This window comes from Notothenia coriiceps, unplaced genomic scaffold, assembly GCF_000735185.1.
Source record: "Notothenia coriiceps isolate Sejong01 unplaced genomic scaffold, NC01 NC01_scaffold00000282, whole genome shotgun sequence".
NCBI lineage: Eukaryota > Metazoa > Chordata > Actinopteri > Perciformes > Nototheniidae > Notothenia > Notothenia coriiceps.
Window position 1 is genome coordinate 237,897 of NW_011332983.1, and position 10,991 is coordinate 248,887.

Genomic DNA, 10,991 nt, shown 5'->3' on the forward strand with positions numbered 1-10,991 from the left:
GAGGTTAGGAGGTCGTCATGGTGTTTGGATTTCCACCATTTCCGCTCTGCTGCCCGAAGGATGGTTCTATTGGCACGCAGTGCGTCATTTAGCCAGGGAGCAGGAGGGGACTGACGAGCCGGCCGAGATGTGAGAGGACAGAGAGAGTCCAGAGAGGATGAGAGAGTAGAGAGGAGAGTTTCTGCAGCAGAGTTTGGAGCAGGAGTTGGAACGAATCAGAGGAAGGGAGGGCTGAGAGCACCGATGAGGCAAAGGTAGAGGGGGAGAGGGAACGAAGGTTACGGCGGACAGGTGCAGAATTAGAAGAGATTAGGTTGTTATGTTTGGAAAGGGGTAGAGAGAATGAAATGAAGAAGTGATCGGATGTGTGGAGCGGGTTTACAGAGAGGTTAGAAGTAGTGCAGTTCCTTGAGAATATGAGATCAAGGACATTGCCAGCGTTATGAGTTGGTGGGGATGGAGACAGTGAGAAAGCAAAGGTGGTTAACAGAGATGTTAGTTCGTCTATCTTCCCTGTCTGGAGGTTGAAGTCTCCGAGAAGTACAGCGGGAGGGCCAGTTTCAGGGATGTGTGAGAGGAGATGATCTAACTCCTCCAAGAAGTCCCCCAAGGCGCCTGGTGGACGGTAGAGAAGAACAATGGTTAATTGTATAGGATGGGTTACTGTGACGGCATGGAATTCAAAGGTGGAAGGAGTGAAGTTAGGTAGCTTGAAGAGGGAAAAGCTCCAGTTGGGGGAGAGCAGGAGACCAGTGCCACCTCCTCTGCCAGAGGGTCTGGGTGTGTGGGAGAAGGAATATGCTGTGGAGAGAGCTGCTGGGGTGGATGTGTTGGATGGAGTGATCCAGGTCTCCGTGAGAGCAAGGAAATCCAGAGACTGCAGGGAAGCGTAGCCAGAGATGAAGTCAGCCTTAGGAACAGCTGACTGGCAGTTCCACAGGCCCCCTGAAACGAGATGTTGGATCTCAGTGGAGCATGTGGGATAGACAAGAGCAGGCCGGTTAAATCGATTAGGAGATACACGGGGCCAGTGATAATTGCGAGAGGACACATGAACAGGAATGGAGAAAATACACATGATTATAGCATGAGGGGCTAGAGAACCAAAGAGAATTGAATAAAACAAAAGAAAACACCAGCGATACTTAGCTCAATCAAAATAGGATTTGCCTCCTCTTTGCCTCCCTCGTGACTCCCACAGGACTCCAATGTCTTTGTCAGTCTTCGGTCTGGCTGACAGCTCCAGGAAAGAGCCACCTAAGATGGACACCTGATTGCTGAGTTCTCACAGCTGTGGGGGCACGCCCCTCTAATTAGTTAACTCTCTTCAGCTGGAGGGCGACAGCAGAGTGTTCCTGCCTATTCTAACGCAGGGTTGAGGCGCGTGACCCACTGAGACCTGTGTTACAGGTTGAGTTGAGAAGATCTGAGATTTAAAATCTCTCAGAAATCGCCGTTTTGTTACTACAGAACAATTATACAGAGTAGAATAAATGAAACAGAGAAGTCTATTTAAACAAGAATATAACTTACAGTGATTGCTGAGTCAGTATAGGTAGTGTCCTCACCGGGTCAGGATGCACACTGAGTTATTCTGATTTGAAATGCGCTATTTAAATGATTTTTAGCTGAGGGTTTACTAACTCACGCTGTTTGCACTTCGCGCAATTAGCAGAGTGCTCCTGCCTATTGTAATGCAGGGTTGAGGCGCATGATGTCAAGGGGTGAACACTGAGTTATGAACTCAATTGCACGACTCAAAACTCAGACTCAGATAGCGTTTCAAAATAAAGACTTTACTGGAATTTTGCACAGTAATAAAATAAGGAAAACAAAACACTCTTTCGAGGAAAACTAGAATCGTGATCTATAGCATAGGTCCGTGAAAGGTCCGTGAGGTAAGCCAATACGTAGGTCTTCGAGAGACAACGAACTGACAATGAACAGGAGGGAGCTAACACAATATATACACAGGTAAAGGGGACACAGTTGGAAACAATCAGGGCGGGGAAAATAATCAAGGACGCAGGAGACAGAAAGGGGCGGGGAGCGTGGAGGCCTGAAATGAGAGGAAGAAATAATTAAGGGCATAGACATAAAGCACGAACAAAACCCAGAACTTAAATACACACCAAGACTAATCACACCACAAGACACAAGGTGAGGAGGGAGAGAAAACACAGGGGCCAGCGGTTGAACATAATCAGACAATTAGACACACCAGGGAAACTAATGACAAGAGACAAAACAGCCAGGGAAAAGGACCCAGACAATAACCCAGAGGAAAAACCTGACATGGAAACACGCCAAAAACACCCAAACCTACAACCACCTATCAGGTGACATAACATGAGAATCGTTGACAGATTGCCTTTGCTCGCAGACATGACACTTGTTATTACAGGCTTTTATCAGCGTACAGTTGATCTGAAGCTCCTTATCATGAAGTATATATTTGTTCTAGTAGCCAAAATAAGACTTGCTCTCTGATTGTTTGCTTGCATCTATATTTTTTTTATCAATTTTATTTTTGTTTTTTTTTTTACCCATTAAGTTTGAGGAAAACATTAACAGAAACAACAATTCACTATTATTTCATTAACATCAGATCACATGACTGACTGAGTATGTGTGTAATCGCTCGTATTGTATTAACGAGGTGGGTTACGCCGTACATTTTTGGAGAAACCAGCCTGCGACGTACGCGTAGAAATTTGAAAAAAAATAACAGCAAAGGCCGGAACCAAATCTGCCAACCTTCCTTAGCAGAGCCCCTCCTCCAAAACACACACGAACGCCGCACGATGACCAAATGAGGGCAGGAGAATTTAAGGTTTGTGCACAGATGGAGAGGCTGACAGGGCCAGGTTAGCGGTCCAGTCCAGTTACTTTAGCCGGGCCGGCTCAAGCATGATTGGTCGTCGCTTCTTTAAGCAGGCGCCACGGCTTCCACCAGAAGACGTTTTTTATAAATGGACTTTATCTGTCAAGAGCACTTCAGAATATTCATTGCTGAATGCGCGGGGCGCCCCCACAACGCTCAGTCGGGATTTGTTGTTAACGAGCATTCCATGGAATCACTACACAAAAAAGCTGTATCTCGAGCCGGTATTTGCTCCAAACTTACCGGACGCCCCACCCTTTCACATATACACTGATCTCCTTGTCTGGTCCCGCGCTTCACCAAAAAACGCCATGTTACGGTTAGTGCAGGCCTTTAGAGACTGCTACCTAGGCAGATTATGTGTTAGCCATTTTCCTTCTCCCAAATCCAGCTGGCTCTCCTTGCTACATTGTACCGTAAAAAACATGAAAATTCATCTTCTCAACCCAATTCTGGGCAACAAACCACATAAAGAAGTGTGTTCTGTTTTGAAGCTCAAGCTTTTGTGGTAGCAAGAATCATTGCTGGATGTCACCAGTATCCGGAGGACAAACATTTCAGAGGTAGTTTATTAATGCTAGGAGTGAATCTCTGCGCTCGTATGTGTTGTACGGGGTCGGCCCGACTCTAGAAGCATCCGAATGAGCAGCGAAGTGTATGCCAGCGTGAGATGCAAGAGGATGCCACTTATTCCTTCTTCCCGCGCTTCCCAAACCCCACCTGTGAGCTGAATGGATGAAGAACACCATCGTGATCATAGCAGCAGCACGAGATTACCCATCCAGGAGGGGAGGCACCCTCCTGCATGGGCCCAGACACGCTGGAACCGCTCCCCGGAGGCCTGAGGAAGAAGGCCCGTAGTCCTCCCCGTGGCCAAGCGCAGAACTGTGATCCATGCTCCTGTAGCCGAGCCAAAACACTTTCTTGCAATCTTCGTTTCCTCCTCCTGCCTCCCTGAGTAACCTCTGTTTTAAAGGAGTAGAGGGAGACAGTGTTTGCTCAAAAGACCTGTGAACGTGAATGCTGTGTCCTTTCCTGGTGTTCCTTTTAATCTGTTTCCAACAAAGTGCAAGCTGTTAAAACATTCTTGACAACGTTAACAACTGTTGAGCAAGGTCTTAAAATAACTCGTGGCTTATACATTTGAATAACCAAGGTAACCATACAGCTAATGTGCTGGGCCCTAACTAATAGTCATCGCATTTTAGTCCTAATGGAGCTAGTCAGATGTTTATAAATCGGTAGGCCCAATCTTTATGAAGGGAATTTTGTTTGGAATGGGGAGAGGAGGAGTTTATACGCTTTTTGTGTTATTTCCATGTGGAGAAGTTTCTCTCGCAGCAAGAGAAGTTTCCGATTTAATTGAGCCTGTTGGCTGTGCCGAGAGAAGAGCTAAATATGGATCCACTCCCTCTGAGACAGGATGAGGGAACTGGAAGGTAAAGCAGGCCCGTGCTAAAGACAAGGGAAGGCCTCCCACTCCTGGCTTAGCATCGATACTTCTGAAATGTATTCCTGTTTTTGCTTTAAACTGGGAATGAGATATTTTTTTCTCCTTTCGTAGCTTCGACGCTGCGACTGGCAGTTACAAGCAATATGGGCCCCGATCCATTGGGCAGACATGAAACATAACTTTTTGAATCCACAGGTTAAGGAGTGAGCAGGACCAATGAGTGGCTCTGCAGAAAAGGCATGGAAGAAAGTCCTCAGGAGCAGGAACAGCACTGCCACCCAGATCAGATAAGCTCTGATATGTAGCTTCTGCAGGACAGCGGCGTGTGGAAGGTGCGTGAAGAATCCCACACATTTGAGTTATGCACTTGATGCTTGTCATTTTGGAGTAGAATAGAAACAGTCGCCAAAAGTTGCCTGTTTGTTCATGTCAGAAAAGAACGAGTGCCAATGCATGTTTTGTATATGTTTGGCGAGAGAGAGAAGGAGTAATTATACCTTTTTATAATAATTATATAATCGCATCCTAAAAAAAAGTATAACTTTACTTGATTTTTTAAGGAAGCAGTTTTTTTTTTTTGTAAAAAAAATACCTTGTTGCCTTGAAAAATTCGTCCGTACACAGGGAAGGACTTTTTGGTTTTTTGCGTTTTTTTTACTACCGATGAATTGTCACCGTTTTTTTTTTTTACTCGTCCAGTTAAATGTTTGCTAATTACTCGTTCAGCTTCCAACAAATTATTTCCTTGGTGTGTTTTTTTTTTTTTTTATGTGCCTGGGAAATCGCCACATCAATTTTTGGTTTCTACTACTGCTTTTTTCCCATTAATTTGTTAGAGTATGTTTTGGTACCTTGGTTTGTGTCAAACTTTGGTTTTTTTTTTTTTTTTCTTTTCCCCAACATTAAGCCAAAGTTGTTTTTTTTTTTTTTTAAAATACTGTTTTTGTCTTTCAGCAATTTTTTTTTTGAAAAAATTGTTACCTACCTTTTTGTATTTGTAAAATTGAAAACCTTACATTTTTTTTTTTTTTTCAAACTCTCCTGAGAAGGGAAATTAAAAAAATCTGTTTTTGAACTTCAGACCAACTGTGGATTTTGTGAATTTTTTTCAATCTATAAAAATAAGAGGTAAGAACCAAACAAAATTTTGAGTGCTTCCTTGACTGTTAAAAGGTGTTTTTTTTTTTTTTTCAAAAGGCTTTTTGTTCCACAGTAGGAAAACGTTTTTTTTTGGCAAACCAGCCTCCCCCCCTGGTTTTTGGCAAAATTATTTTCAAGAAACAGTGAGATTTTCATCTTGAGTTTCAACAATGGGTTTAAAGTAAAGAATTTTAAAAAGTTGAGTAGATTTAAGGGGACCAAAGGAGGCCTTTTTTTTGAAAACAAACTTCTTTTTACCGATTTTCCCCTTCCGAAAAAAATTTTATGTTTTAAGGAAGGACGTTTTTTGATTTTGATTGTTCTGGAATTTGTAATTAAGCTTTTTGTTTTTCCACAATTTTTTCAAGGGTTCTTTTGACAAAGCCTTTTTTGATACAATTTTTTCCATTCAATATATTTATACTTAGAGCTTTATATTTCTTTTTAAATTGTACAAATCAAAAATTGTTTTTTTCATAAATACAACCGGTTTGCCCAATTAAATTTTTTTTTTCGTTATTAAACTTTTTGTTTTTTTTTAATTGTCAATTCTTTTTTCTTTTTACTTCTAAAATTGGGCGGGAAAGAATTATGGCAAAATTTTTTAAAAAAAACATTAAAGGCAAAAGTGATTCTTGTTTTGTCTTTTCCGTAAGTAGCCGAGGATGTTTTGTTTTGTTTAACATTTTTTTTGGTTTTTTTTTTTAAAATGTAACAATTTAATGTTAATGAAGAGTTTGTTTAAAAAGTTTTTTTTCTTTAAAACATTTTTTTTTTGTTCACCATTTTTAATTGACTAATTGTTTTAATTTTGAGATGAAATTATTCTTAACAAGTACAAATAACTTTGATTCTCTTTTTTTTTTTTTTTTCGAGCTTCGTTTTAAGTTTGGTTATTTTAATTTTTTTGTGGGGAAAAAAAAAACTGTTTGTTTTTTCAATTTTAATTGTGACCCAAGTGTGAGCAGTTTTTTTTTTAGAAAAAAAAACAGATGCTTAAGCCGACAAATTATTTTTTTACTTTTTTTTTTTTTTTTTTTTGACCTTTTTAAAATGGAGCAAGAAAGAGCTTGAAGTTTTTTTTTTTTTTTTTTAAAAAAGCAATCATTTTTTTTTTCACATCCAAATAAAACAAAAAGCCCAACTTTTTAATGAAGGGTCTTTTTAATTTTCTTAATGAAAACACTACAAGTGATAATTACAATAATTAACGGTGGTTAGCAACTGAAATTCCCCGTTTCAGTGCCCTTTGCAACGGATGATTAGCAAAAAAAGGCAAAAAAAACGTCCATTTTGGGTGTGGTTTTTTTTTTTTTTTTTGAACGAAAAATTGTCTTAAAAAAAAAAAAAATCTTTTTTTTTTTTTTTACAAACTCTAAAAAAGAGTTCCCAAATTTTAGAAAAATCGACCATTTTTTCAGAGATTTTAAGAGCCAAAATTACTATTTTTTAACCCACACTTTATTATAGCCATCGCTTGCTTTAAGAAATAACAAAAAAATCCCAGTTTTTTTCTTTTTTTTTTTTCTTTTTGTACACAAAGCGACTTTTTTTTTTTTTTTTTTTTTTTTTTATTGGTCAACTTTTGTTGCTTTTTTGCGATTTTATTGTTTTCGATTTTTATGAAACCAAACGGTTTGTTTTTTTTTTTTAATGTCAAAAAAAAAGCCAAAAAAGCTTTTCCTCAAACTTTGTTTTTTTTAATAGGCCCTCAAGGGTGTTAATCGATGGCAATATTTGGACGAAAATGTCTTTTTTAAAAATCGATTTTTTTTTTTGGAAAAATGCCATATTCATTTCAACATTACCAACCGGTGTCAAGACTTACAAAGGTACCAGAAGCAAATTAACTTTTGTTAACGCATCCCGCTCTTATTTAAGGTGTTGTTTCAAGTTGGTGCCTTTTTAACCAAATTCAAAAATTTTTTTGTTCCGCACCAAATTCTTTTTCTTGGCCAAAATGTTAAGAGTGAATTTTTGAAACGTATTTTTTTTTTCTTAGCGTCCAGGCCCAGTTTGTTATTTTTTTTTTTTGTTTGGCTTTTCCCCACTGCAAAAGATGTCGGATACCACTTTTTTTTTTTTCTCCGTGCCTTGTTGTACAACGTCCTTTTGGTCCTGCTTCGGCCCATACTTCGCCGCGGAGCCATCCTTTTTTCTGTTTTTCTTTTTTTTTTGCCGGGCTTGGAGTGGAGAGAAGCACTGAATTCTGTTGGCAATTTCCCTTCCACATAGCCAACGAACCCTTCCAAGAGCATGTGAAAGAAACAAAGAAACCTGCTGTTCACAATTATGAAAAAACTCAACCCAAAGGGGCCTCTTCCGAACCCTTTAGATAAAAGACGGGGTTTTTTTTTTTTTTTTGGCCTTTTTTTTGTCTTGCTTTAAAAAAGATCAAGCCAAAGTTCTTTGAAATATCATCTTTTAGTAAGACATGTTTTAGTTTTGGCGATGTGGTTTTGGGAATCGGGTGTTTTTTTTTTCTTTAAAGTACCGGTAAAACCATTTTTTGTTTTTTAGTTTAAACTAAAACACTTTTGTTCCCCACCCCTTTTTTGTTTTAGAAAAAATGTGTCCTTTCCCAAAACCCACCCAAAATACAACTTCACTTTGCCTAATTGTTTCAAGACAGTTTTGGAAGGTCCCACGAGAAGGCCAAATCTTACGCCTCAAGGTTTTTTCCCCAGTTTCCTTAAAAATTGGCGGTGGCCTTTTTTTTTTTTTTAAATTTCAATGTCCCTCCTTTTTTTTTCCCCCAATCTTAACTGGTATTAAGTGGCCAAAGCCAAAATTTCGAAAAGGGGGTTAAAAAGGAGAAAAAAAGGGGGGTCGTCCTAAGGGTTGCCGCTCCTTGGGGTCCCCTTTGGGTCGCCGGTTGGGGACAAAGAAGTCCTTGGAGAAGGCCTGGCTGGTTTCGCCCGTTTTGAAAACGACCTGAATCGTGCTTCCTTTGGGGGACGGCAAAAAAAAGAACGTCCTTTTTTTAGGGCCCAAGTGAAAGTTGACTGCCAATTCTCTGAATTGCAAACGTTTTCATCCCCAGTTTTTTCAGGACCCCGGCAAGGGGGAATCCCCCAAAGCCTTTTCCTGGGTAGAGGGGACCACGGACACGCCTCCGAAACCAAAAGTTCCCTCCAAGGCTTTTCAGGAAGGTTTTGGTCTGAAGGAGGGAGGGGGGCGGCCAAACACAGAAAGGGAAAAATTGAGGTTTAAAAACTTGAACTACAAAAGGTTTTGCAGAGAAAAAACATGAAAAGGAAAGCAATTTCTGGCAAGCCAAAGAAGGCGTGTTTCAAGGCTCCGGCCAGGTTTGAAAAAACGGCAAAATCCTGTTTTTTTTTTTTTTGCTGTTCTTTCAAAGTTTGTTTTTTTTTTTTCCAACCTTCAACCCAAACTTGCCTCCCTTTACAAAGCCTCTTTTGGGAATCAAAATAACTTGGGCTTCTTGGTTTTTTTATTCTTTTATCCCTCCGCAGGTGAAAGGGGCAAAAAGGCCTTTAATTTTTTTTGAAAACAAAACTGTGGCCGGTTTAAAAAAATTGAGGTTGGATAAATACTTTTTAACTTTTTTTCCATAATCCTTTTTTTTAAATAAATTTTTCCCCTCAAATGCTTTTGCCCCTTTGCAAAACAACTGTTTTTTCCAATAACTTTCTGCAATTTAAAAAATTTCTACTTTTTTTTCAAAAAAGCGTTTTTTTTCAAGGGAGTGGCTTTTCCAATAACACTGCCTTTTTTTTTTTAATAAATTAAAGAACTAAAAGTTCTTTAATCTTTAATTGTTTCCGAACACAGCTGGCCGCCTTCAACCCGGTTTTTGTCAGGTTTGTGGAGGTCACAGCAAAAAGGCGCCCAAACTGTCAGAGGGGAACCGAAAGGCCTTTTGTTGGGAAAATAAAAAAAACAACGTCGTCAGGGAAAACGACCTTTCTTTTTTCTTTCCACCAAAAACTTTTGCCCGAACATTTCCAAGGCCGAAAGTCCCAGAGTTCCTGGGGAGAAACACTCGGGGTTTCTTGCCAAAATTACACTTTTTTTCAATTGATTTTCCTACACGAAACAAAGGAAAAAAGCAGGAAGTAAGGTCTGGTTTCCGATTTAAGGTTCAAAAGTTAAAAAGAAAACACCATACTTTTGGAGGGAGTTTGGGCAATGGGGAAAAAAGAAAAATTAAAAGCCACCAGGCCAAAATAACGAGGCCTCCGCAGCCAAACGCAACAATGGCCCCAATTTCTAACTTTTTTGCATTAGTTTTGTCAAATCAACTTGTAGGGGTTTCTTTTTTTTTAAGGAATTTTTTTTTTTTTGAAAAGTTGCTTATTGCATCCTAAAAACTTATTTCCTTTTTTTTTGGACATGGTTTTTTTTTTAAAATGAGGCGCAAGCTTTGTTTTTTTTTTTTTTTTTTTTTGAAATTAATAAGTTTTGATTTTTGTTTTTCCCTGTTTTTTTTTTTTTTTTCCCCTTTTTGAGTCCTCCCCAACATTTCCAAGTGCTTTTTTAGAAAATTCCAGATTTCAATTCCTGGAATTAAAAAAACGAAGCGGTTGGTATATTTTACTTATGATACTACGAGCATAATTACGAAGAAAGTGTCCCCTTCTTTTTTCACCACATCATGCGTTTTTTTATTTAAAACCCATTGTTTTAAAAAACCATTTATAGTTTTTTAAGGAAATTAAGTTTTTAAAATACCACACTTCATTGAACCTTTCAAACAATGCAATTTGAATTATCCAATTTGTTTAAAAAAGGAGTCCAAGTTTTTTGTAATTTTTTAATGTTTTTTTTTGTTTTTGTTTCAGTTTTTGGCTCCCACCATTTTCAGCATCTCCTTTGGGCCAAATTCCAGTAAGGGTTTTTTTTTTTCCCACCACAGTGTAGCGCTTTTTTTTTCCCCACTTTTCCCGGTAGATTTCCCGTCTGAACACCCTTCCTTTTCCTTTGCCGTTTTGGGTTTTTTTTTTTTTTTTTCGGGTTTGGAGGTTTTTTTTTTTTTTTTTTTTAAGCTTTTTTTTTTTTTTTTCCTCGACCCTTTAACGAAGTTTTCCCCCGGGAAACAGGTCCCAAAGTCCTGCCAAAAACGACCGACCGGGTGTTTGTTTTTCCCCCTTGTTTTTTTTTTTTTTGGAAAATTAATCGAAAGCCTTAATGGTTTTAACTTTGAACTTTTTTTAACAGTTTTTTTTTTTTTTTTTTAAGAAAAAGGTCCACATTTTTACTTTTTTTTTTTAAAGAAAAGTGGTTATCTTTTTTTTTTTTTTTTTCCAAGACACAGCTAAAAGAAAAAGGTTTTTGATCCTAAACTAAAACCGACAGTTTTCCCAGAATGGTTTTTTTTGAGTTTGGAAAATAACCAAACTTTTTTTAAAATTTTGGCTTTTTTCAATGTTTGAAAAAAAAGGTAGAAAACCAAAACCCTCTTTTTTTTTAAAATCCCAAGAAAGCTTGGAAAAATGGCTTTTTTTTAAAAAAAAAAAAAAAGATTATTTTGGTCCCCTTTTTTTTTTTTTC

General features: G+C 38.3%; 1 protein-coding gene across 1 annotated transcript in view; it reads right to left on the reverse strand.

Annotated features, from left to right (window-relative positions):
• The window catches only part of suox (sulfite oxidase), a 24,892-nt gene that overhangs the window by 13,816 nt on the left and 85 nt on the right, over positions 1 to 10,991 (reverse strand). The gene's annotated exons all lie outside the window — the stretch shown is intronic.